The sequence below is a fragment of the Macrotis lagotis genome, chromosome 3 (genome assembly GCF_037893015.1).
Source record: "Macrotis lagotis isolate mMagLag1 chromosome 3, bilby.v1.9.chrom.fasta, whole genome shotgun sequence".
In the NCBI taxonomy this organism is placed as follows: domain Eukaryota; kingdom Metazoa; phylum Chordata; class Mammalia; order Peramelemorphia; family Peramelidae; genus Macrotis; species Macrotis lagotis.
In genome coordinates this window covers 177,118,625-177,144,009 of record NC_133660.1, presented here as the reverse complement: position 1 = coordinate 177,144,009, position 25,385 = coordinate 177,118,625, and the positions used below count along the sequence as shown (strand labels likewise).

General features: G+C 36.8%; 1 long non-coding RNA gene across 3 annotated transcripts in view; it reads right to left on the bottom strand.

Moving 5' to 3' along the window:
- Positions 1–2,014: 2,014 nt before the first annotated feature.
- The window catches only part of LOC141518013 (uncharacterized), a 53,142-nt gene continuing 29,771 nt past the window's right edge, over positions 2,015–25,385 (bottom strand). For all 3 annotated transcript variants that reach the window (XR_012477053.1, XR_012477054.1, XR_012477055.1), the window contains one exon: positions 2,015–11,101. This is a non-coding gene — a long non-coding RNA (uncharacterized LOC141518013). The remainder of the gene's footprint in view (positions 11,102–25,385) is intronic.

Genomic DNA, 25,385 nt, shown 5'->3' with positions numbered 1-25,385 from the left:
TATCCAAGCAGTGCCAAAGTCAATAACTGGGCATCTGTATCTGCAGCTACCTGCAATGCTGGTAGAGGAAAATAAGAGAAATTACTATTGTTGGAATTTTCTGATTTTCTCTCTCTCTCTCTCTCTCTCTCTCTCTCTCTCACTCTCTTTTTCTTCCTATTTCTCTCTCTTACTCTTTTTTACTCTCTCACTTTTTTCTCTCTTACTATCTCTTTCTCTCTTTAATTTTCTCTCTCTTTTGCTCTACTACTTTCTTTCTCTCTCTTTCCCCCTCCCCTCCCCCATATCCCTGATCCAGGACTCTATACAAACTAAGAACATTACTATAACACTGGAAGCAAAAAAAAAAAAATGTAAAAATGAAATAAAAATCCCAAACTTGAAAATGAGCATCACAGAATTTGAGATTTGAAAGGGATGTTGTAACTGTCAAGTCCTCAGCAATTACCAAAACTACTCCCTATGATAATATACCCAACAAGTGCCCATCTAGTCTCTACTTGAAGGTCTTCTAAATGGAGGAATACATCACTCCTGGAACAGCCCATTCTACTTTTGGATAACTCTAATTAAGAGGAAGTTTTTCCTGGCATCAGGCCTAAACTTGTTTCTCTGGAGCTGCTGCCCATTGCTCCTGTTCCTGCTCTTTTTGGGCCAAACAGAATGAGTCTAATCCCTTTATCACACGGCAATCCTTCAAATGTTGGCACACAGAATCAAGGTCCCCCTGAGTCTTCTCTTCTGGTTAAATCTTACTAATTCTCTCAAACTATTTTCTAGGAATGTTTCTTAAAAAACAAGTAAAGGGTAATGTTTGGGGGAATACAAATGAATTATGAGGTTTCCTTAAAGATCACTACTTTCCTGATTCCTTATAGAAAAGTAGGATATGAGCCTTGGGGAATAACCAAGAGAAAGAAATGTCCATCTTTAGGGGCACCACATCAGGAAAACTAGCTAAGGGAGGCAAAGGTATATGTTTGCATGTGCCCTGGATATTTATTTGCCTGAATAAAGTACTGCATTCACTTAGAGTCAGATTAAAAGTCTGGCACAAAACCCAGATTTTTAATTAACAAACAATCTAAGAGAAAACAAGTGTAACTTAAAACACCTGAATAAGCAGGTTAAGCATGTGCAGCTGTCCTCACAGGTGTGATGCTGGGTAGTTCCCCTTCTTCCCAGTCATGCAGAATAGCAAGTGATCTTGTAGCAGACACTCAGTGGCACTTTTTCCTCTGTGTATGATATCTTTAAGGAATAGCTGGCAATTTTGATGATATGCAAAACAGTGATGTGCAATCTGAATACAACTGGGGCTATTATTAAAAATGTGATGGAGTTGATTTACAAACATGAGAGTTTATAAACTTTCTTGTTTTATCTCTGAAAAATAGGCATAGTTTCCCCTTGGTTTCTATTGCCTTACATAAAGGAAGATGATAAAAGACTCCTTGAATAATACTTAATGATAATTCCATTCAAGCACTTTTGGATGGGGGGAACTGAACCTATGACTTTCGATAGGGGATTGAACCTATGAATTCAGGAACTCCTAGAGTCTGAAAGTGACCTGCAACTCCTAATCTTAATGAGAGGAAAAAGTAATAGATTTGGAATCAGAGGATCTAACTGCCAATCTCACCTCTATTATTTCCTACCTTTGTGATTAGTCACACCTCTCTGGGCCTCAGTTTACTCATATGTAAAATGAGGGCTTAACTAAATGGTCTTATAGCTACAAATCTGAGAAGTTAAGTGACTTACCTAGTAAGACACACCTAAAATATGTCAGAGGCAGAACTTTAAGCCAGATTTTCCAGAGTCTTAGTCTAGCTTCTATCAAGTGCATCAAGCTTACCCAAATCCCCCAGCAGTTAACAGATTTTCTGCAATAAAACAGAGTATTCTTGAAGGATGCTATCCCCAGCCCTGGCAATGCCCTTGTCCTCCGTGAGTTTCCTATTCTGAACTCTTCTGAACTTGGTCTGATACTGGGGGGGGGGGGGCGGGAAGCCTGATCCTAAAGAGAAGATTCAAGCTCTTGTATTCTCTAGCTCATTAAGCCCCAATTTGAGGAAATTAGAGGAAAATATTCCCCATAAAACATAACTTTGGCTCATGTCTAGAATATTCCCAAAAGGAGACAGCAGGATCTCTTTTAGAAAGGTACTCTCTATACAAATTTGTAAATATAAGGTATGTATTTCTTCTACCACAAAAATGTTTAAAACCAAAAAAAATTTAAAAATGCACATTGAGAAATATTAAAATATGAGAATAGTAACCCATGACTCCTAATATATCCTCCTGGGAGGCAGGAAAAACATTCAATATATCTAAGGAAACAAAAGACTCAGAGAAACTCATAAATATATAGAGAAATACATTACCCCCCACCTCTTTCATACTGTATGAGAGACAGACTTCAAGTATACAGATGATCTTACCAAATCAAAAATATTGTTTTCATTGTCCACGAAGCATCACAAAGTACTGGTCTTCCAGCCAACCAGATCATACCTAGGCTTTCAGACTTTAGGATGGTTCTGTTGGTGGTCATTTTTTCCTACATAACACAATCCAATTACAGGAAGCAACTGTCAGTTACCACATGGACTCCCAAACTCCCAAACTCATGAGCTTATATAGTAGCTACCAAAGCTAGAAACAGACATTTTAGGTTTACTAATCCATCACTTAATTTCAAAGAGATAAACACAAAACAGAAAAGATGGTTTGAATCCAGTACCCATTTCACTTAAGCAAACATATATACTATTGGTTATGTGAATGTAGCCACCAAATCTGCTGCTGGGAGGGTGAGTGGAGAAAAATCCTCTTCTTACCATTTCAAGGGTAAAGAATCCCAAATCACATGTTCAGAACAGGCATAGAGAAGGAAGGGCAGTGACTTTCACTGCAGTTTTTAAGCCCACTAAGTAAGTGACTCTTCCTAGCGCAGCTTCCAAATTGCTCTGACACTCTGTTCTTCCCCTCTACCCTCCAGGCAACCCAACCCGCAAGGAACCAACTAGGAAGCTCTGGTCATGCATGCCCTTTATTTAGCAAAGGGCCTCTGCAAATCTATCACTGAAAATGACCCTACTACATGCTCAGAACTATTTGGCTCATTACTTTTTCCTTTATAACATTTGAAAAGACAAGATATTCTCCTTGAAGTGTCTAACAATAACTCCCCAAACTTATAAATATTAAAATATTATATATATATATATATGAAAAATCATCCTGTGTTATAAGGACAGAGATGAGTTCTCTTCTGAAGTTCAGTAATGGTCAAAATAAAGTAGTGAGGCCTCAAGTCTTTCTCACCACACTCCAGTTAATGATCATTGAAGATGAAGAAACAAGGTAGATGGAGAAAGAGAAGAATAGTAATTCATGATGTTGCTATAATTCTCTTCATGGAAGGTTAGGCAGGTATAACCAGGAGTAGAGCAGTAGTGGGGGGGGGGGGGTGAGGAAAATAATGAATATTCAATGTTACCATGTTCTCCATAAACATATATTTTCCTGAACTGCTATAAATGCATTTTGATTCATAAACTAGACTACAAAAGTCTATTTAATAATGAAGGAAATTAACAATTTCTAGTATTACCAGAGTGAGAAGGAACCTTTTTGCATTTATGCTTCAGAGGCATCCAAGAAATATCAGTTAAGAATCAGAGTACATTTGGGTAGATTCCTATGTGGAATTTCAAAAAGATATGAGTAGGGGTGGCTAGGTGGCACAGTGGCACCGGCCCTGAAGTCAGGAATACCTAGGTTCAAATCCAGTCTCAGACACTTAATAATTACCTAGCTGTGTGGCCTTGGACAAGCCACTTAACCCCATTTGCCTTGCAAAAACCTAAAAAAAAAGAGACATGAGTAGCGTATCAAGAGATGAGATGTAGAAAGATTGCAACTCATAGCAATGACATAACAATCATTGAAATATCATGGCCTTCTGTTTTATTTTCCAAAGATTTCAACAAACAAACACTGGATTATTTCATTCTTTGTATTTCTATTCCCATTACCTAATACAGTATATGACACATACTTTTATTAAATTTAACAAATACTTGCTGATGGATTGATTGGTCTGGACCTGTGACTTCATGGGGGGTTAAATGACTTGCCCAAGGTCACAAAGCTAGGTAATTGTCCAAGGTTGGATTTGAACTGAGGTCCTCTTGACTCCAGGGCCAGTGCACTGCACCACCTAGCTACCCCTTCTGTATGTTCTTAAAAACTTATAACCCACCATTTATCACACTGTTTCTACAGATAAAGGCTTTTTAAGTTTCAAACTTCAGGCATACAAATGAATTCTAGTATTGCGAACCATTAGTAAGCTGGGAATTGCTTGTAGATGACCGAAATGTAGAAACAGAAAGGTTATTTACCCAGATTAATCTAACTTGTGAATACAAATTTGAAAGAACTTTTCATTATGCTTAAACTATTCATTTGCTCTGGTAAGGTGAATGTTATCCTCATGGTCTAGTAGAGAGCTATACAGTGCCATAGCAGCAAGAGGAAAAGCAACAAATTTTGTCAGTGGACTATTTTGTGTTCATAGTACCAAATAACTAACTTAACAAGTTGTTTTGTTTTGTTTTTCCATCAAATAGATAGTGTTGAGTGAGTGTTTGAGCTCCTAAGCTCCCTAAAGTTCAATTCTCATCTCTATACAGGTGACCTCCACCTTGAATATATTCAATCCTCATCTCTCTCCTGAGCTACAAGTTTGTCTCAACAATTACCTGCTAGGCTTGTGCACCTAAGATATCCTGTCATGGACATCTCAAGTTCAAGACATCCAAAATGTAATTCATTATGGTTTGGTAGTTATTGATGTTGTACATACTTTGGGGCTATTATCTTGACTCTCATTCTCAAGTCAAGTCCTCAGAGCAAGGGGACTAAAGGTAATCCATAAGGGCTAAAGATTGCTAGTACTATTGCTTATGAGACCCCATGTAATGTGTTCTTATCAATATCATGTGACTAACTTTTCCTCAATATCAATTAACTAAAGATATATTTACTGAGAAGGTAACAACAACCAAATAAGCTCCTTCCCTTCTACTCACCTGAGTCCCTGGGGAAAACAGGCTAAAACTTAAAAGAATAACTATAAAACATTTCCTCTACCTCCAGAAGTTCACTTCTGGGTGGGGCATACTCAAGAACAAGTTGTTCCCTTGCTTGCAAGATATGGTGTCTCAACTTCTGGGTCAGTTCACTAATGGGATGAATTAAACATGTTATTTCTTAGGTCAGATTCTGAGAACTCTGTTGTTGCAGCTACTGGCAGACTGTTACTGACTCCAATGATTGGAATTTCTAGTAAATCTTCCAACGTTTCAAAACTCAAAAAGTCATAACCTCATCCAGTCTACTTTGAGTATTCATTTGGCTAAGATAAACATAGCAGAGACAGAAGAAGCAGAGAGACACCAAGTATTAATGGACATATGGCAGCCAGGTAGGAGATCCCACTCCACCGTTCACAGTTCTTGCCTTAATTACCATCAGGAAGACCTGAGTTCAAATGTGATTTCAGATGCACCCTAGCTGTGTGACTAGGCAAATCACTTAACCTCTGTTTTCTTCAGTTTCCTCTATTATAAAATGAATAATAATAACAATAATAATAATAATAATAATAATAGAACCTACCTCTAAGGGTTGTTTTGAGGAGCAAATGAGAATATTTATAAAGCATTTAGCGTGATGCCACCTAAGTTGCCCAAGTTCATTTAGCCAGTAAATGACAAAGTTGAGCTTCAACTTGTTCTCACATTCTAAATCCACTCATCTTTCCACCATGGCATAATATCTACAGCAATATCTCTTCTCCAACTTTGGTCTCAAAAATTAATTCAAGCGGGGCAGCTAGGTGGTACAGTGGATAAAGCACTGACCCTGGAGTCAGGAGCACCTGGGTTCAAATCCGGCCTCAGACACTTAATAATTATCTAGCTGTGTGGCCTTGAGCAAGCCACTTAACCCCATTTGCCTTGCAAAAAAAGAAAGAAAAGAAAAGAAAAAATTAATTCAAGCAATCAACTAATATCAACTATGGAGCAAGTGCCCTTAATCTTTTTCTGTGGGATGGAACCCTTTAGGCAATTTGGTGAAAGCCACAGAACTCTTCTCAAAATAATGTTTTAGGGGCGGCTAGGTGGCACAGTGGATAGAGCACCGGCTCTGAAATCAGGAGTATCTGAGTTCAAATTCGGCCTCAGACACTTAATAATTACCTAGCTGTGTGGCCTTGGGCAAGCCACTTAACCCTATTGCCTTGCAAAAACATAATAATAATAATAATAATAATAATAATGTTTTAAGTACATTAAACATATAGGACCACCCAAGCATACTAATTATATTGAAATACAATTATCAAAATATATTTTAAGGGGCAACTGGTAGCACAATGGATAGAGCACTGGCCCTGGAGTCAGGAGGACCTAAGTTCAAAAATTACCTCAGACACTTAATAATTACTAGCTGCAAGAGCCTGGGCAAGTCACTTAAGCCCATTGCCTTGCAAAAAATAAAATAAAACAAGTTCATAGACCCAAGGTGAAAACCTTTACTATAGAGTAAGAATCTTCCAAGGAACAAATGTAGGTGATTCCCAGATTCATATATCCAGGTATAATATCTCTTCTAAACTACAAGCCTTAATTGCCAAAGAACCAATAGATATCTCCACCTCAATATCCTGAGACAGCTGAAATTCCACATCCCTCAAACAGAATTTGTTCTAGTTTTCACTCAGATTCATTCTTCCTCTAAACTTCTCCATTTTATGAGTGACACTACTCTTCTAGTCAAGGTCATAAATTTGAAAAGCGTGTTCCTTTTGCTTCCCTTTTCCTCACCTATATTCAATTGTCAATTGTACCTCCTCAATCTCACATCTATCCCACCTCTTCACTCAGCTTTTCCTTTGGTTCAGGCTTTCTTTTTAAGATTAATGTAATCTTCTAATTGTTCTTCAGATCTCTTCCTTCTGTATGTCCTCACCAAACAGCTGCCAGATCAATATTCCTACATTATAGATCTATTCAAGTCTCTCATTCTCTTGCTTAAAAATTTCCAGTGGTTCCTTAGAGCTTCCAGGATAAAACACAAAATCTTTAGCCTGGCATTTAAAGCCCTTTGCCATATGACTCTCTAAGGTGAGCCCCAAAGGACCCCTTTAGAATTTTTGTTTTGGGGGATTTTTTGGCTAATAATCTACCTCTTCCTTGAGTTCCTTGTGTTCCAGGAAAACAGGTTCCATGCCTACCTCATTGGACACCAGTCAAGCTGTTTTTCCAGCCACAATCTGACCTGTTTACAGAGGTTCTCTTCATAGGAATCTCTGATTAGTCTTTCTCCTAATTATAATTATTAAACCCCTTATTCAGTTTATTTTCAGGATTCCATACTTCCTAGTGTTTCTATCCTGTTTCTTTTAAAAAAAAAATCTCATCTTATTCTTGCTTTTAAATCTTTCCCACTGGCCTGTTTTTTACAAGCCCTCTACCCTGAATTAGCCCATTCTTCATAGCCTCTAGCATGTCTCACAATGAGGGCACTAGAAAAACTTCTGATGTGCCAGAGGGGAAAAGAGCTGTTTTTAAAAAACCAAAACACAATTCTAACCCTACAGTTTAACAAAAAAGAACTCTTTGCTATTCAGAAATCTATCCCCCTATTATTAACCCATTTGTCCCATGTTTCTCCTTCTCTCCTGACATACACACATCTTTCCTTAGTATCTTATGTCAGAATAGCACTTAAAGATTTCACATTTCCATCTACAATATTTAGAACCTTAAAACAAAATAGGCAGAGTGAGAACTACTATTCCCATGTATCAATAAGAAACCTGAGGTTTAGTAATATAACTAATAAAGCCATAGCTAGTGAGTTGCAGAGGTAGCTTTAGAATCCAACTTTCTGAGCAATGTTTCAATGCTCCCCTCTACCAAGCCATACTGATGCTATTCCTAGTAAAGATTTCCACATCCCTTTGTTAAGGAATCATGAGAAAAGATAGCCATCCTTTTTGCTCTGAGAAATCCAGTATTGTCTTCCTGAAATCTTTAAAGATGATTTAAAGATCTTACATTTATATTAAAAATATAGCTTTGCCAAGAAAATCCCAAAATGGGGTAACAAAAAGTTGGACATAACTGAAAAAATAACTGAACAAAACTGACAAGGACTTAGGACAGTGCCTTTGTCACAGCCTTTACAAAATTCCTTTTGAAATGGAGCATACACCAGACCACTAGCATTTGAGTATGAATGAATGTCAGTTCTTTCTTTCTTTCTTTCTTTTTTATTTGTTGGACTTTTGGAGGTCCAAAAGAGACCTGGTTATAAAGGAAGTGAAGTTGACATATGCCCCTTAAGGACAGCAATTATTTGCTTTTGTCTTTGTTCCTCTGTGACTTGCATAGAAGTAGGTCCTTAATAAATGTTGGTTAAAATCAATTAAATAGAGCAACATCAAGACTGGACATCCTCCAACCCTATAATCTATGATCCATTCAACTGGATCCCAAGTAGTACAAATAATGAATCCCCTGAAAAGGTCACAGGCATTAGAATTCATTTTCTTCAAAATTATAATTATATAAAATATAATCATTGGTTACAGTCCAATGGAAATAAGCTGTGCAAATTCAAATAATGAAACCACTTCAGGGAATTCATTACTTGCACTACTTGGAACCTCTCTTCACTTAACAACTGTAAAAATACCAAATCCCTATGTTCTGGATCTTGAGATTCAAAGATGTTTGATCTTCTACTACACATTTCTCTCCTCAAAGTAAAACATTTCATGGTAAACTAGAAGAGATAGGTCAGTAGCAAATTATACACTATATAGTTTACCCCTCCAAAAAAAATTTATAACTTCTTATTTCTATTTAAAATCTCTTACAAGAGACCAAGCTTTAGGGGAAATATACTAACTAAAAATGGGAAAAATCTTACACCTTCTGGAGGTGTTAGTTCTGCTTTTTTACAAAGGAATAAATATATTTCATATCCTCTTTTCGTTGTCATGCCACAAAGAAAAGAAAAAAAAATCTAAATTCTGTTAGTTTCAATCTGGAATGCAAATGACATGCACCATCCCTCCTTCACATCATGGTCCAATGAGAGCTCTGGAGAGATGGTGATGTGCCAGGGGAAAGGAGCTGCTCTCAAAGAACCAAAACAAAAACTGCAGCAAGGACAGAGCTCTGCTGCTCCAAGCACGGAAACCTCTTTGGGAATGGAAGGGTGATGGACAAGCCTGCAGGTTGTGCACCTACAGACACCTACCTGGAACAGGAAGCTCCCAGTGATTTGAGTTTGACGTTATGAACTGCAGGTGCAGCTTACAGATGGGAGATTGGGTGAGGGCTCATGCCAAATGTATAACAAAACTCAATTGAGGGGAGCCAATTTTGAGACCACAGCCTGAACTAGTTGAATATAGATGATAGGATGCCATAGGATTGGGGTACAAATGGAGAATTTCCAAGTATTTCACCCTGAGGCAACACACCAAAACTCAACTATCTTGTTTTTTACTTCATAGTGCATTTTCAAAAGAAAGTATAATATGTATAAAACATGTACTATACATATTACATAGAGTCGTAGATTTGCAACTGGAAGATTAATGACAGAGAGGTCATTGAGAGCTACTCCTTCATTTTATATAATGAGGAAACTGAGGTTCAGAGAGGTTAAGCAAATCACTTAAGGTCACAGAGATTTAAACCTAGGACCACTGGCTCCAGATCCAACACTCTTGCCACTCAACCACATATTTGCTGATATATTTTATCAATATTGGTCCCAAACTAAGTTAGTTTTCCCACATCATCACTTGTATATACTTGAGTATGTACATTATGTTTAAGATTTCAGAGATGTAGAAGAGGAACAACTTAACATTAAGATACACCCAAAATTCAACCTTGCAATCTAACCTACTCCAGTCTTGATTTGTTTATTAATTTATTCACCTAGCATTTAATAAACATTTATTATGGAACAATGATATGCTGGATCCTGGAAAGTGGGGAGGGGGCCAAGGAGAAATATAAAGGTAAACCCAAACCAGTCCCTGCCCTTATAGCTTTCATTCTACTGAAGAATTATAACTTATAATTTATGCAAATAAATAAAGACATACCACTTGAAAGGAAAAAGAGAGTATCAACAATCAAGTGAAAATTCTTCATGTTCCTTTCCAATCCTTTTTTTCTTTAATAGTGTAATAGAATATTATTCTATCACTGGTAAAAAGGGTAGGATGACCCCCACATTGTGGACTTTCTGAATTGCAGTGAGTTAGATCCACTAACACTATTGATAAGATTTGACCCAAAGTGGTACTAGGAAGAGCTTTATGATGAGGCTTTATTGAATGCTCATGTGCAAGACCATTCATGTAGTATTGGAAAATCTTGGAATTTACAATCCAAATAATATTTGTATTTAAGGTTCTTAGAACTAAAAGCTTCTATTCTTCCCTTTTGATTTATAAAATACTATTCTTGAATCTTAAATGGAAAAGAAACATCATTTTGAGAGGGCTTTAAATCTCTTTTTTTCTTCTGCTCCTACTTTTATCTTTGGGTAATGTACATGCAAAAATGAGATGCTTCTGTTATCAAGATAAGTCAAGTAAAATAATCAAATATTTTTCATAAAGAAAAATATTTGGGAGTCAATGTGAATATAAAAAGAACATAAGTTTCTTACAAAGAAATTAAGAAAAAAATATAGCTTAGTCATGTCACCTCACAAAATAAGTGATTTTTTTAACTACCCCACCCTCTGATCATATTGCGATTTAACCTGTTTTTAAGCAAACACAAATTATTCACATTTTCTGTCCTTAAAGCAAAATGCTCTTTGCTTGGCTAAATGACAAGGTTAAAGCAATGCCTACCACAGAAGCATTAAAAAAACCCTGGCAATTTTCCAGTTGAAATCCGCCCTGCAGAATGTCTCCCAGCAAGTGTTCAATAGCCTTTTGGTGAACCTGCTGGCTCAGTGTATGCTTGAACAGGATCTGGAAAGAACAAAAGAAAAACTGATAGACATTTTCCTTTTTGTTAGTCTAAAGCAGTAGCACTCAGTTCATTGAAGCAAACTTTTCAAGCTGGAGAAGATGAAAATGTGTGTGACCGTGGAGCAAACCACATCACTTAGGCTATTGTGCTGGAATATAATTTATAAGCATTGTTCCTCTGAAATTTAAGTAAGATTAGTGTTCTTTTCATTTATTATCAAACCCAATGCATATAAGCTATGGGTGCACTTTAGAGTGCACTTATACCTGTGAGCTCTGAAATAACTAATTTTCTTTGCAATATGACAGTTTCTGATCACACATAAAGTCTTAAGACATTAACAATAATATGTTATTAGGGGAGACAGTAGGCGCAAAGTCACTTCAAATCATTCCAGAGGCCTTCTGAATTTGCTAAGGCTATTCGTGTTACCACATATTATACTACAATTTCACCAAAATTGGGGGTTTCTGTGTGAAAACCATGATACTTCTACAAAAGGAACACTTGTATGTGTTTCATTATTGTAGGCCTACTTGCAACTTTTTCTTAGAATGAACATTTCCTATTAAAAGAAAAAGGTGTTGGATATGTTACAAGTCCATTATAAGCAGTTGCAATACATTTGACCCAGTTCAGCCCCTAGGCATGGGGGAAGGGCTTGGTTTGAGCAGGCACAAGGGTGGATGTGGGTATCCTTAAATGCCCTGAATATTTGGGGTTTGGGAGAGGGGGAGCATTCTTTTTCTCCATCTATGGTTATAAGATCATCAGCTTTGATGGAGTAACTTTGAACTTGGAGTCAGCCCATACTCAGCAAGAACAGGAAATCTTGAAGACCTGTTATCACACCTCTTATCAATCAAACCAAATCAATACACATTTTATGAGTACCTTTGAGCTGATGATGGGATTATAGGGTTTGGAACTAGAAGAGACTGTAGAGGTCATCCAACTTAAATTCAATTCTTCAACACCATTTCTTTTCACTGTGGTATATACTGCTTTACAGTGTCCCACTGAGGAAAGTTCAAATTGTCCCAATTCCCCTACTTATACAAGATTGGGGATATTCCAGGAAGTTCCAGTGTTTACTGAAAGGACCCAGGATGATTTCAGAGTCAACACTACTATCTTCAAAGAAAGGATGCTCCTGTTTCCCAAACCACAACAAATTGACTTCTATATAAGATATCAATAATACATCCCAGTAAGCTAGAGCTCAAGGTACATTCAAGGGTAACAAAATTACTGATAGGTTATTCTTTCCAAACCAGATGCTCTTTTTGACTAGCTAGTATTGCAGTTTTTGCAAACCACAAAGCTGTCTAGCCTTTCTTGTCCTTTGATACTCATTTTGCTCATCCATCTTAAATAGCTCATCATCTTTATTTAAATTCAGTCTGGAGCAGAAGCAGAAGAACAGTTTATACAATAAGAGCAATATTGAAAAGACAAACAACTTTAAAAGACTTAAGGTCTCTGATCAATGCAATGATCAACCATTTCATTCCAATGGAAAAATGATTCAGGTGAACCTACCTCCTGAATGAGAAGTAATGAACTCAACATGCAAAAGATAAATACATTTTTGGATATGGTCAGTGTAGATGTTTGCTTTTGCTTCACTATGCAATTTGTTAAAAGAAATTTGTTTTCCTTTCCTTTTTTCCCCCAATGGTAGAGTTGTTGATTGAAAAAAATTATCATATACTCAGTCTAATTGTTTTTCCTCCTTCAATCCTTAATTGGAATATTTGGGAAATGAAAACTATTGATTCCAAAGATCTACATGATTGGCAGTACCACCTGTCTTCCCTCAGTTTTCAAGACATGAAAATAACCAGATTTCTTTCAGCCCCATACTGATTTTTCCCTTTTCTGAGAACTTACTTCACAGTTCATTGTTCTCTAATTGGACCAAGTATGTTAGAAGGTTCAGTCTCCTAAACTAGAAGTGAAACACAGATTCTCTCCTGTTCTTTTTCTCTCCAGCACAGTGTGAATTGGACATGGGAGGGATAGTGGGAAAAGGGCTACATTCACAGTCTAGAAATTTGTATTTGTATTTGTTCCTTGACACCAAGTTATAGGATTATAGTTCTGGAACTAGAAGGAACTCCAGAAACCATTCTAATCCAAATTCCTCATTTTACAGACGAGCAAACTGAGGCCCATGGAAGTGAAGTGACTCATCCAAGTAGTAGGAGATATAGCTTGTTGTATGACTATTATCAATTTCTCTGAAACTTAATCTTCTTGTTTTAGTAATATTAATAGCATTGGTACAATATCTTAAAGTTTGCAAAGTACTTGGCACATTTCCTCATTTGATTCTCACAACCACCTTAGGAGGTAGATGCTATTCTTATTCCTATTGTACAAAAGGGAAAATCAAGGCACAAAAGAGGTTAAATGACTTGCCCAGCCAGGGACACACAGGCAGTATCTTAAGAATTTGAATCCAGATCTTCCTGACTCCATATCCAGTGCTCTATCCACTTCAACAACATCACCCACATCGCAGGAAAGCATTATGTGAAAGAACTTAAAATATTATTACTATTACTATTATTATTATTATTGTCATCATCATTATTATCAGAATAGGCCTTCAAATAAAACTAGATGACTAAATAAATATATTTTTCCTTTCCTCCCAGACAAGAATTGATTTTTCCTCCCTCCCTCACTACTTCTCCCCTCCTTATCCAAATGAGTTTACCAGCTGAATCTTCCTTAACTCTCAGTCTGAGCTTGAGACAAGTGGAAGTCAGTAAGATTCTTTCTCACTGCCCCCTCCCCCGAAAGCAAATTGAGAATAAAGATAATCACACCTTTTAAAAAACTCTCTCTTTTTTTTTTTCAAGAAGACTAAGCCAAAATCCGCCTTTGGGTGTGTACTTGTGGCTGCTGCTGGCCCTAAGGCAAAGCTTCTCACAAAGGACTAATTCTCTTTTGAAATGAAGTCTGGAGAAAGAGGCCCTTTTCCTTCTCTGCTTTTAAAAAATCTTCCTCTCCCACTTCTATCTGTGAAAGGACATCTTGTCCACTTTTCACTTTACATTTTCAGGCTGCTAGTGTCAAATCAGTTTTTAGGTCCACTCCAGGGAAACATTGATATTTGAAGGTTCTTGAAAAAATGTCACTTTTGAGGGACATGGAGAAAAGTTCATGCAATTACCAATCAGACAATGGGCTATGTCTCTCTCTCTCTCTCTCTCTCTCTCTCTCTCTCTCTCACACACACACACACACACACACACACACACACACACACACACACAGACACACACAGACACACACACACCAATCTTGAAAAAAGTCATCAAACATTGAACTCCTGGATTGTTTTGTGGAGGAAAAATAAGCTAGGTAATTCTTTTAAGACAGGGAAGGGTTCTCTTAATCATAGTATTATGGACCCCTTTGCCAGACTGGAGGAACCTGTAAACATCTTCTCAGAATAATAATGAGTAAATAAAGCAAATGTGTAAAATAAGATGCATAGGATTACAAAAGAAACCAATTCAACTGAAATACAGTTATCAAAATATTTTTTTAAAAATAAGATTCCAGGATCCTAGATTAGGAAAGGGCTTCACTTTGAGCTTATATTCTTGCTAAATATTTATTTCATCCCTGGACTAATTCATTTTGCAATGAAGCCATATTTTGTATTCTTCTTTTTCTCAGTTTAGGAGGGGGGGTGGAGATGGGAGGAAGAGAAAATAAATGTTTAAAAAGAAAAGAAAATAATTCATCATGACAACCAGTAGATAAGAAGCTTCAGAAGAGGCTTCTCAGAACCCCGATTTTGCTCAACAAGTAATTATAAACATTATTTGTAAATAGTCTTCCCATGGGTATAATGGGTGCATAAAATTTTGTTTCTCTTTGAGAACAGTAGGAATATGTTATTTGAAAGGTCTGCTTTAAATATTTGAAGGAAAGACTAATCTGGCATCATTTGTAAGCGATCCCAAGCAGCCCAGTGAAAAAGGACAATCTAATAAGCTGTGTAGAGGAGTAGAAAGAAGGTGGGACTATAGAAAGAACACTGACTTTGGAGTCAAAGAACTGAAGGAATCCTAGCTTTGCCATTTACTACCTGGGCAACAGATGACTTAACCTGTTTAACTTAGTTACCTCATTGATAACATGAAGGATTTGCAGTAGAAGATCTCTGAAGTCCCTTCCAACTGTTAATTTATGATCCTTGAAGACAAAGGACAGCTGTGTGTTTATGCCTAAGTACTTTTGTTAGAGACTGGTTTGATAATAAAGTGATGATCCCAGAATCCATCTATACCTTCTATCTTAGTCAAAAAATAAAATAAGAACCCAATCATAAGGTGTAGATTTAAAACATGAAGAGCCTTAGAAGACATCTAATCCAACACTTTCATTTTACAGTTGAAGAAAATGAGACCCAGAGAATCATTTATCCAGAAACATGGTGGCAGCAGAAGGTTGGATGTAGAAGTCAGGAAGACTCAAGTTCAAATCCACTCATTTAGCTATATAACTCTGGGCAAGTCATTTGAATTCTGTTTCCCTCAGTTTCCTCAATTCTAAAATGAGATAATAACTTATCTCACAGGGTTATTATGAGGATAAAGTGAGATATTTGTAAAAAAGGACACTATCTGATATATAGTATAATATAGGTAAAATATAATTATAGGTATAATATAAATGCTTATTCCCTATCTCCCCTCAGTTGAACTGGAATTTGAACTTCAATTCACTGCTTCTAAATTCTGTATACTTTTCACTAACCCCCATATCATTTTTTTTGTAGGGTTCTCCCCTAAGAGCTTCATCTATATTAACCCTGTTCCAAATCCTAATTTATGTGTTAGATTTGGGAAGCTATGAACATAGATATAAATATATAATACATATATACACATTTAATATGTTATATACATATTTGTGTATATAATACATATATAGATAATATATTCATATGCAGTTATATATTCACATGTACCCTATTGTGGTATCTCCTATTCGATGAAGACAGGGGCAAAAAGATCTCCTGAGGCTTCTTCTTTCCTGGTTGTCACATGTATAGTCATGTAATTACTGATCAAAAAAAGGAAAGACAGTACAGGTATATGTAACCTTATGAGCTAAGACATCATAGGGAATGTTGGAATTCAGGGGGGGAAGTGTGGAATGGATAGAACTCTGGGCCTGGAGACAGAAAGACCTGAGTTCAGACACTAGCTGTGTGACCCTGAGCAAGTCATTTAACTTCTGTCTGCCTTGGTTTCCTCATCTGTAAAATGGAAATAACAATAACACCTATCCTCCAGAATTGTGAGGATCTAATAATATAAGGTCTGATAAGAGCTTAGCATGGTGGGTCTTTGATAAATGCTTGTTTCCTTCCATCCTGGGGGGAGGGGGGGAGATATTCTGGCAGAGTTCAAAAGGATGAGACTAGAAAAGGGAAAGAATGGAGTCCTCTGCTTGAAAACCTCCAGTCTTGGGCAACATTACTTTAGAACAATATTCATTATTCAGATTTCCCTTAGATCAGCTAAAATTTTCTCTATATCTTCTCATAACATCTACTCTCTCTTGGTGTTAAGTAAAACAAATCCAGCTCCTCCCCAACATGATCCTTCAACTACTCCAAAGCAGTTGTAGTCTTCCCCAAACCTTTGATGAGTCTTTCCTTTTCCAAACTAACCACCCCAAACTCCTTCATATCCCCTTGAGTCATGGGGCTTCCAGTCTCCTCTCCATTGGGGTTGTCCTTCTCTGGGGCTAAATGTGGGGCTCATACTTTATGCTCCAGATAGAGCCTAAATTTAAGACACCAAAATTCTCACTTCCCTACTTTGGGACTTCAACCTTTCTTCATGAACTCTAAAACCATGGTAATTTTTCAATCACCCACTATTTAATTCAGGGATCACTGAAACTCTCCTCCTCTAGAGTCCATTGTCAAGGTCAAATTAAAGTGCCCATCTCTATTGGCATGGTTCCTAACTGGGATAAAAGAAAAACCTGGGCAAATCTACAGTTTGCCCAATATCTAACCAAGTAATTATTTAGTTTGCCTTCTAAAGTAACACCACACCCTGAACATGATGCAAAACCCAGTACTACAAGATAAGCTCTGTCTCATGTTTCTGCTAGTTAAGAGTGCCCGCAAGTATTTGTTCATATTCTAATAGAAAAAAAATAAGAAGTAATAAGGAGGCTGGTGTTCAGGGCAGGACTTCTTGCAAAACAGAATTTTTCAGACTGGTTCTTCAAATCTATGAGTACTTAAAAAATTGATTAATTCTACTGCAATATCATCAAAGAGTACTTTTGAGAACTCAGGGAGGGTAGCTATGGTGGGTCACTAGAGGAAAGAACATTATGTCACCTTTTTTGTTTTTTTTTAAGTTTTTGCAAGGCAATGGGATTAAGTGACTTGCCCAAGATCACACAGCTAGGCAATTATTAAATGTCTGAGATCATATTTGAACTCAGGTCCTCCTGACTCCAGGGCTGGTACTTTATCCACTGCACCACCTAGCTGCCCCTATGTCACTTCTTTTTAAATTGGGAAAAGGCATATGCTAGTTCACTTCATTTCAAAGCCAAACAAGACACTAGAGAATAGTAAATAATCATCCAAAAATGCAAAAATTGCACAATACTTTTGAGTAATAACAAAAGGTTTGATGAAAAGCACATAATACCAGACACACTTGTACCTATCAAAAGCCTATCTATCTAGCCTTCACAGCCTGGTTCAAATGCCCCCTCTTCCATGAAGATTTCTTTGAACATGTTCATATACTCCAGGTATGGCAGGCATTTAATGAATGAAGGAATTGAATGAATGCATGAATCACTACAGGAAGAAATATCTTCTACCCAATAATGTTTTATACCATTCACATCATAATAATAGCTGACATGTAAACAATGCTAAAGGTTTACAAAGTCATCTACATGTGTATATATGTGGCTATATTTATATATATATATATATATATAGGTAGATATAAATTTCCCTCACCTGCTTTACATCACTACCATAAGAAGTAATTATTAAGTTTTTACAAATGGGAAAAATGAGATTCAGAGAGATTAAGTTAATTATCCAGAGTCACACACCTAGTAAATTGTTACTGTTTTTTTTGTTTGTTGTTTTGGAGACTAAATCTCCCTATCTTTCCCAGACTGGAAATACAATGTTTATTCATAGGCTCCAGCCCAATTCTGATCAGCAGGAAAGCTTGAACTTGTTGCATTTTCCCAACCTGTGTATGTTTGCTCATCCTTAAGCTGGCCCTCCACTCCCTTATTGATGCAGGTCTTATTGAGGTCACAAGTGATCCACTAGTCTCAGTCTCCAGCAGCACTGACTGGTGTGTGTAGTATGATGCCTAGATCATCTCATTTCTCACCAGACTTCAAGAACTATTTTATCTCTGCTTCCACAATATGCTTTTATACATCATACATTGACTTGTATTACAGTTATGTCACCAATTTCCTCCTAGATTTCAAGCTGCTTAAAACTCAGGAATGATGTTCTCTGTATTTCTGTATTCCCTATAAAACCTAATTTAATTTAAATGGACTTTAGAAGTTAGGATTTTGTTGCTATTCCAGTTGCATTTGTCCAACAATAGCTCAATGATATTACTTCTTTCCCCTTATTTACATCCACTTCCCCAAGGTAGCAAAGCCAAAGTCCCAGGTTCAGGCCTTAAAAGTCCTCCATTAGCTAAAAAACTCTACCAAGAGGTTTTCATTTCTGCTGCTTAGTCTTTTTCTCTTTCAGTTAAATTAATCATGCCATCAGCTCTTTCCAGGTCTTCATCTAGGGTTTGCACCCTACATAGACTACCACATTTAAAGTGCTGAGATTGGTATCTGGGTTCAAATTGGAAAATCTGGATTCAAATTCCACCTTTGTTACTTTATCAATGTATCTCAAAATATTCCTTGAAAATGGATGGGTAGGGCGGCTAGGTGGCGCAGTGGATAGAGCACCAGCCTTGGAGTCAGGAGTACCTGGGTTCAAATGCGACCTCAGACACTTAATAATTACCTAGCTGTGTAGCCCTGGGCAAGCCACTTAACCCCATTGCCTTGCAAAATCCAAAAAAAAAATGGATGGGTACACTACAGTGGGTGAACATACAGCAACTTTCATATGCTGCTTTCATATATGCTTTAAATTTAGAAAGCATTTCATGTTTAATTTTACCTGAACCTCAAAACAACCCTTTGAGACAGAGACTACAATAATTATTAGCTTCATTTTTTAGACTGATTGACAATCAAAAGGGTTAAGTGATTTGTCCATGGACACACAGCATTTAAGGGTAAGAGACAGACTGAACCTAAATCTTCCTTGCTCTAATTCTAGTATTCTATTCACTAGAAAAGACTGAATGACTATGACATACTCTTCATTTGCTAAGGTAATATGGTATATAAGATTATTTGAGGTATTCAAAGGAATTACTAATGAAGTTCAAGATCAAATATATTTAGTGTTTCCTAAAGGGTCTTCTTCAATTAGGAATTAATATCAACATCATCAATGCTTTTGATATTTAGGCTGGGAAGTGGGGAAAAACAATGCTTACAAATTCTGGGGAATGCTAACTCACTTAAGAGGTATTAATGAACAACTTAGAATTTGGGAATGGAAAAGCTGCCTTGAGCAATTTGAGGAAAATGGAAGACAAGTCATTTGTAATAGGAAACTGAGTTCTAAGAACATAAACTACACAAAAGTCAAAATAGTGTGTTGATAATGAAAATGGTAGTCGGATAGATATATGTGTATACATATTCATATACATACAAATGTATTTACATATAGATAAATAGAGCTATTCCAGTCCAAACTGGATGTTCTGAAATGAGTGCATTATGACTGTACAATTCAGCAAGAAAAAAAAAATCTGACAATGCATACAAGCTCATAAATAGAACAGAAATTAGCAAAAGTGATATGTTAAAAACATAGCAATAATAATACAATTGCAAAAAGCAATTCTCCCAACCTGCATTGTTCTTAAAACTTATTTCCCTTTCTGGACTAAAAATTTTAAAGAGTATTTGGACATAATCCCCCAAGAGAGTAACAAAACTTACCAAAGGACTGGAAAAATAGGAAAACTTAAAGAAACAAGTATGATTTAGTGTAGGGAAGATAAAACTTACTTCTAAATTCAGGCAGAGTATTAATAAATATATTTAGCAGCTGTTGTCCATACCTAGCAAGCCAGTAAAAAAAGGAAATTGTAACTGGAGAGCTTTACTTTATATGTAAGGAATTATTTCTGAATGGCAAATGTAATTCTTTTATCAGGGTATCTCTGACAAGAAAGACCTAGTTTGTATCTTGGGGGAAAGGGGCAAAAAAATTTACTTGTCAAAGGTCCCTCCACAGAAACCTTTTAATTTAAGAAACCTTTTCATTCCATAACCAAGGGAGATAACTCTTCATTGCAAGGACACTGTTCATATGTATATTAAGGATGTTTTATTAAAAGAAAATCAAGAATCATTTTTATATTTTATAGCAAGTAATGCCCAAAGATCCCACAATTAGCATTTATTAAAGAGTTCCAGGAGGAAGTGTCTTCAGGAAGCATATCTCCCAGAAGCCAGTGTGGAACACAGTAGATTTGAGCAGACTCTGTCTGAAGGGAGTAAGGGAATGACATGGGAGGATGAGATAACTAGGAGACTAGAGGGAAAGAGATGAGAGAGAAGTGGAAGTCAAAACCTGGTCTTGATGACCTTTTCATCCAAGAAGTAACCATACTCCTCTACAATGCTCCCCAGTGTTTGGTCCAACATCCTATCCTGAGAGCCTTTAGCTCCCAGTCTCATGATGAGAAACTCAAAATAGCTAATGATGCTGCTGCAACCATTCACCTAATGTGTTACCATGATTGATTTGATAGATGCTGCTAAGGAGACTGGATAAACTCAGAGTAGTTAGGAGTTGAGTCCATCACTCCCCTGGAAGATACATGTGGGAACATAATAACTTTAGGAAATGGGTGATTCGAGGGTTTGCTACTTGACTTAACTCCTTATTATTTACATTGTATTATGATTTGAATAAATATCCTTTGCTGTACTGTGATAGATCCTGAGTTGGTCTGGAAGGATTAAGTAGAAATGGAGGTCAGGGCTATGGATTAAGATAAATTATTATCTCTGTGATCTAGGAGAATCAACAAGGATAACATCATAGGGTAATTAGACTAGGGTTCAGAGGAGGCTACTCTAAGGAATTTGTTGTGTGACTTCCATATAATCCCCTAGAGTCCACTGTATTCCTTCCACTCTCTTCTATATTAGATCGACATAACTACTAATTTTTCTTCTTTACTGATCTGTGTTGATATCTTTTAGTTAGAAAATCACAGATATTTAGGTTACCTACAGCTTTTCCAGGTCCCCTTAATAGTCAAGAAAAAAAGGAGGAAGGGGCAGCTAGGTGGCATAGTGGATAAAGCACCGGCTCTGGAGCCAGGAGTACCTGGGTTCAAAATCCAACCTCAGACACTTAATAATTACCTAGCTGTGTGGCCTTGGGCGAGCCACTTAACCCCGTTTGCCTTGCAGGAAAAAAAACCTAAAAAAAAAAGGAGGAAGAGGAAGAAAAAAATGGTCAAGGGAAAGAAAGGGAAGGAATATGGAAGAAAGGAAGAAGAGAGGGTCAGGAGAAAAAGGAAGGAGGAGGGGGAGAGGGAAGAAGAATTTTGATGCTATACCATTTGGTATATATATATGTCCAGTATTGACATTAATTCATGTCTATGGTACCTTTACACAAACTATATAGGCATACCTCATTTTTTTTGTTTTGTTTTTTGCTTTTAGATTTTTGCAAGGCAAATGGGGTTAAGTGGCTCACCCAAGGCCACACAGCTAGGTAATTATCAACTGTCTGAGACCAGATTCGAATCCAGGTACTCCTGACTCCAGGGCCGGTGCTTTATCCACTGTGCCACCTAGCCGCCCCCTAGCATACCTCATTTTATTGTACTTAATTTTATTGTGCTTTGCAAATATTGGGGTTGTTTTTACAAATTGAAGGTGTGTGGCAACCTTGCATCAAGTAACTCTATAGGTGCCATTTTCCCAATATCTGTGCTCACCTAGTGTCTGTGCACACTGATAATTCTCACAATATTTCAAACTATATTATTATTATTTTTTACCATATCTGTTATAGCAATCTATATTACTACTGTAATTGTCTTAGATACCCCATATAAGACAGTAACTTAATAGATGAATTTTGCATATGTTCTGTAATACTGGTTGGTTTCATCGATCAGTCATTCTCCACCTCTCCTCCTCTCCTTTGGCCTCCTTATTTCCTGAGACATAAACAATATTTATTAGGCTAACTAATAATAGTTCATTGGCCTCTACATGTTCAAGTGGAAGAAAGAGTCAATTAATGCAGCAAACTTCATTGTTTTTAATTTAAGAAATTGCATGGCCACCCCAAATTTCAACAACAGTGGTAATCAACCATGAGACAAGCCCCTCCACCAGCAAAAGGATTACAACTCCCTTAAGGCTCAGATGATGGCTAGCATTTTTTAATAAAGTATTTTTAAACTAAGCTATATACATATTTTTAGACAAAATACAATTGCACACTTAATAGACTATAGCATAGTATAAATAAAACTTTTATAAATAAATGAATAGCTGGGAAATGTACTGGGAAATCAAAAAATGCATGTGATTTGCTTTATTGCAATATTTATTGGGTGGTATGGGATTAAATACATTTTATCTCCTGGACTACATTTTTCCTGATTATCTCTTTTAATTCATTCTATTTTTGCTTTTGCTTTGTCTGAGATCTTGATTGCTATTCCTGCCTTTTTTTCCCTTTCAGCTGAAGCATAATAAATTCTGCTCTAGTCCCTTACGTTCATCTGTTTCAAGTATGTCTCTTGTAAACAACATATTGTTGGATTCTGATTTCTAATCCATTCTGCTATCAACTTCTGTTTTATGAGTGAGTTTATGTCATTCATATTCACAATGTTTTTCAATTGTGTATTTCCCTCCATCCTATTTTCTTTATCTTTATCTTTTTTAACTCAGTCCTCTTCTCAAAAACCTGTTTTGTATGACCACTGCCTCACTTAATCTACCCTCCCTCTTATCACCCCTCCCCTTTCTTCTAGCCCTTTTCTCACCTACTTCATTGAGTAAAATGGATTTCTATACCCAACTATGTGTCTGTATATTTGTGTGTACGTGTGTGTGTGTGTGTGTGTGTGTGTGTGTGTGTGTGTGTTATTTCTTCTTTGAACCAGTTCAGATGAGAGTGAGGTTCAAGTATTGGCCAACCCTTCCTGGCTCCCTCTTCTGCATTTTTGTTTACATTGTAAAAATTCTTCCTTATGTTTCTATTTTGTGTCAGATATTTTTCTCTATTCTTTCTCTCCTTTCCTCCTTTTTCAACACATTCCCCTTCCTCATTCTCCCATTTTTCTTTTGAAATCATCCCAACACAATAGACCTACACCCATGCACTCTAATTGCCCTAATGATGAAAAGTTTGTGGGGGCTACATGTATCATTTTTCCAAATAGGATTGGAAACAATTTAACCTAATTAATTTCATTAATGTTTACATTTTTTAGGTTTTTGCAAGGCAAATGGGGTTAAGTGGCTTGCCTAAGGCCACACAGCTAGGTAATTATTAAGTGTCTGAGACAGCATTTGAACCCAGGTACTGCTGACTCCAAGGCCGGTGCTTTATCCACTATGCCACCTAGCCGCCCCCCAATTCTACTTTTTAAGGAATTAATTTCTTCAGTGAAGTTTTATGCCTTCTTATTTTATTTTTTTATTAAAGATTTTATTTGAGTTTTACAATTTTCCCCAAAATCTTACTTCACTCCCCCACCCCTACCCACAGAAAGCAATTTGTCAGTCTCTACATTGTTTCCATGCTGTACATTGATCTAAATTGAGTGTGATGAGAGAGAAATCATATCCTTAAAGAAGAAACATAAACTATAAGAGGTAACAAGATCAGACAATAAGATATCTGTTTTTTCCCTAAATTAAAGGGAATAGTCCTTGAACTTTGTTCAAACTCCACACTTCTTTCTCTGGATACAGATGGCACTATCCATTGCAGACAGCCCCAAATTGTCCCTAATTGTTGCACTCCCATGTTGCTGTTAGGGTGTACAGTGTTTTTCTGATTCTGCTCATCTCACTCACTATCAGTTCATACAAATCCCTCCAGGCTTCCCTGAATTCCTGTCCCTCCTGGTTTCCAATAGAACAATAGTGTTCCATGACATACATATACCACAGTTTTATGCCTTTTTATTAATTTCCAATTTTTAGTCAATTTCTGATTTTTAAGGACATTTTCCCTATATTTTTATGCCTTTTACAAAACTGTTAATTCTCTTTTCATAATGTTCTTACATTCCTTTCATTTCTTGTCTCAATTTTTACTCTACTACATTTATTTTTTCAAAAATCATTTTGGGTTCTTTTTTTTAAATCTATTTCTTTAGTTTTTCTAAGAATTCTTATTGGGTTCATATCCAACCTACAGTTTTATTTGAAGGTTTGCTTGTGAATGTTTTCAAATCATTTGAGACTGTGTTTTGGATTTTTTTTTTTAGGTTTTTGCAAGGCAAATGGAGTTAAGTAGCTTGCCCAAGGCCACACAGCTAGGTAATTATTAAGTGTCTGAGGCCAGATTTGAACTCAGGTACTCCTGACTCCAGGGCTGGTGCTCTATCCACTGCATCATCTAGCTGCCCCAAACTAAGTAATTCTTGATGGAGCTGCTAAATTGTACCTCCTCTAGTGCCCAGTGCTAGCACAGGGAGCAAATGAATTCTCTTTCTGGCAAGACATTCAGTCCTCTTCCCTTCCCTGGGAATTGGGTACCCCTAATAGAAGTCTGGCAAAAACCATAGCCCATGCTGCTTACCATGCTCCCACTTCAGTGTCCTTAGAACTCTATCTGTCTAAGATGCCCTGGACTCAAAAAATGACTCACTTTGATTTTTAATTTGGTTTGAGATGCTTTTTAAAGTTGTTCAGAGGATTATGTTGGGAGAGTTAGACAAAAATGCTCACTTCACATTGCTATCTTGGCTCTGCAACCTTACAACTTCTATTGTCAATTGCTTTCTGGTTTTTTATTCCCTCCATTTATATTGAATATATTGTCTTATTGGCTCGATGTACTTCACTGCATTAGTTCATATAAGCCTTTCCAGG